Genomic DNA, 3738 nt, shown 5'->3' with positions numbered 1-3738 from the left:
TTCTTCAACTTTAGTTGAATTGGTTTTGACCGAGGCGGTCCTTGGAGATGTTAACTAGCAATTTGCCCATCTCCGTTGTGGTTTTTGCGTAAGTAAGATGCGATATACTAACTTGTTTTTGCAGGGTATGCTTGTGATATGATATGGCCAATGACGTGATGTGATATATTGGATGTATGAGATGATCATGTTGTAATAGTTAATATCGACTTGCATGTCGATGGTACAACAACCGGCAGGAGCCATAGGGTTGTCTTTAAACTAACGTTTGTGTTTGCAGATGCGTTTACTATATTGCTAGGACGTAGCTTTGGTAGTAATAGCATAAGTAGCACGACAACCCCGATGGCGACACGTTGATGGAGATCATGGTGTGGCGCCGGTGACAAGAAGATCGTGCCGGTGCTTTGGTGATGGATATCAAGAAGCACATGATGATGGCCATATCATGTCACTTATGAATTGCATGTGATGTTAATCCTTTTATGCACCTTATTTTGCTTAGAACGACGGTAGCATTATGAGGTGATCTCTCACTAAAATTTCAAGACGAAATTGTGTTCTGCCCGGTTGTGCACCGTTGCGACAGTTCGTCGTTTCGAGACACCACGTGATGATCGGGTGTGATAGACTCAACGTTCTCATACAACGGGTGCAAAACAGTTGCACACGCGGAACACTCGGGTTAAACTTTACAAGCCTAGCATGTGCAGACATGGCCTCGGAACACAAGAGACCGAAAGGTCGAGCATGAATCGTATAGTTGATATGATTAGCATAGAGATGCTTATCACTGAAACTATTCTCGACTCACGTGATGATTGGACTTGAGATAGTGGATTTGGATCATGTACCACTCAAATGACTAGAGAGATGTACTTTTTGAGTGGGAGTTCTTAAGTAATATGATTAATTGAACTAATTATCATGAACATAGTCGAATGGTCTTTGCGAATTACGATGTAGATTGCGCTATAGCTCTACTGTTTTTATATGTTCCTAGAGAAAATTTAGTTGAAAGTTGATAGCAGCAACTTTGCGGACTGAGTCCGTAAAATGGAGGATCATCCTCATTGCTGCGCAGAAGGCTTATGTCCTTAATGCACCACTCGGTGTGCTGCACCTCGAGCGTCGTCTGTGGATGTTGTGAACATGTGACATACACGTTTTTGATGGCTATGTTATAGTTCAGTGCGCAATACTTAATGGCTTAGAAGCAAGGCGCCGAAGAAAATTTTGAAAACGTCGCGGAACATAAGAGATGTTCTAAGAGATGAAATTGAGATTTCATGCTCGTGTCCTTGTGGAGAGGTATAAGACCTCCGACAAGATTCTTTGCCTACAAAGTAAAGGAGAAAAGCTCAAACCGTTGAGCATGTTCTCAGATTGTCTGAGTACAACAAACGCTTGAATCAAGAGGGAGTTAATCTTCCAGATGACATAGTGATGGTTCTCCAAAGTCACTGCCACTAAGCTGCTAGAGCTTCGTGATGAACTATAAACAAATCAAGGATAGATATGATGATCCTTGAGTGATTCGCAATGTTTGACACTCCGAAAGTAGAAATCAAGAAGGAGCATCAATTGTTGATGGTTAGTAAAACCACTAGTTTCAAGAAGGGTAAAGGCTTAAAGGGATACTTCGTGAAACGACAAACCAGTTGCTGCTCTAATGAAGAAACCCAAAATTGAACCCAATCCCGAAAATAAGTGCTTCTGTAATGAGGGGAACGGTCACTGAGGCGGAGCTACCCTAGATACTTGGTAGATAAGAAGGCTGGCAAAGTCGACAGAAGTGTATTCGATATGCATGATATTGATGTGTACTTTACTCCTAGTAGCACGAGGGTATTGGATACCGGTTCGGTTGCTAAGTGATTAGTAACTCGAAATGAAAGCTATGGTATAAACGGAGACTAGCTAAAGGCGAGGTGATGATACGTGTTGGAAGTGTTTCCAAGGTTGATGTGATCAAACATCGCACGCTCCCTCTATCATCGGGATTGGTGGTAAAACTTAAATAATTATTATTTGGTGATTGCGTTGAGCATGAACATGATTATATCGTGTTTATTGCAATACGATTATTCATTTAAAGAGAATAATAGTTATTCTATTTGCTTGAATAATTACCCTCAATGGTTTATTGAATCTCGATCATAGTGTTACGCATGTTCATAATATTGGTGCCAAAAGATACAAAGTTATAATGATAGTACCACTTAGTTGTAGCACTACCACTTGAGTCATGTTGGTATAAAATGCATGAAGAAGCTCCATGCTGATGGATCTTTGTACTCACTAATTTTTGAAACGATTGTGACATGCAAACCATACCTATTGGTATAAACGCATGAAGAAACTCCATGCGGATGGACCATTTGGACTCACTTGATTTTGAATCACTTGAGACATGCATATCATGCTACATGAAACAAGAGAGTAACTTGTTGGGAGTAATACATTTTTGATGTGTGCAGTCCAATGAGTGTTGAGGCACGCAGTGGATATCGTTATGTTCTTACTTCACTGACGATTTGAGTAGATACAGGAGTATTTACTTGATGAATCACAAGTCTGAAATATTGAAAAGTTCAAAGCTATTTCAGAGTGTAGATCGTCGTGACAAGAGGATAAACTGTCTACGATATGATCATAGAGATGAATATCTGAGTTGCGAGTTTTTGGTAAGCACTTAAGACAATGTGAAAATTGTTTCGCGGTTCATGCCACCTGGAACACCATAGTGTGATGATGTGTCTGAACATCATAGCCACGCCCTATTATGATATGGTGCATACTATGATGTCTCTTATCGAATTACCACTATCGTTTATGGGTTATGCATTGGAGACAACTGCATTCACTTTAAATAGGACACCGCATATTTCCGTTGAGATGACTGCTACTTCTCAAACAACAGCGCCATCAATTGACACGTTGACGGAGACTTGCTTGCGTTGGTTTTTCCCTTCAAGAGGAAAGGGTGATGCAGCACAGGAGCAGTTAGTATTTCCCTTAGTTTGAGAACCAATCTATCAATCGAGTAGGAGAATCTCGTCAAGTCGAGAGTACATGCGCAAACACAAAAGAGCTTGCACCCAACGCTATAAAGGGGTTGACAATCCCTTCAAGATTGATTGCAAAGTGAGATGTGAAGGCGGAAAGTGCAACGAAGTAAAAGAGTAAGGCTGAAAATATGGTGTGGAGTAGACCCGGGGGCCATGGTGTTCACTAGAGGCTTCTCTCAAAATAGCAAGTACTACGGTGGGTGAACAAATTACTGCCGAGCAATTGATAGAACCGCACAAAGTCATGACGATATCTAAGGCAATGATCATACATATAGGCATCACGTCCGAGACAAGTAGACCGATACTTTCTGCATCTACTACTATTACTCCACACATCGACCGCTATCCAGCATGCATCTAGTGTATTGAGTTCATGACGAACAGAGTAACGCCTTAAGCAAGATGACATGATGTAGAGGGATAATCTCAAACCAATGATGAAAACCCCATCTTTTTACCCTTGATGGCAACGACACGATGCGTGCCTTGCTACCCCTTTTGTCACTGGTGAGGTCACCGCACGGTATGAACCCAAAAACAAGCACTTCTCCCATTGCAAGAATCATAGATCTAGTTGGCCAAACAAAACCCACAACTCGAAGAGAATTACAAGGATATGAAATCATGCATAAGAGAGATCACAAGAAACTCAAATAAGAGTCAT

Source organism: Hordeum vulgare, chromosome 5H (genome assembly GCF_904849725.1).
Source record: "Hordeum vulgare subsp. vulgare chromosome 5H, MorexV3_pseudomolecules_assembly, whole genome shotgun sequence".
NCBI lineage: Eukaryota > Viridiplantae > Streptophyta > Magnoliopsida > Poales > Poaceae > Hordeum > Hordeum vulgare.
The sequence above is the reverse complement of the archived record's forward strand: the minus strand, read 5'-3'. Positions refer to the sequence as shown.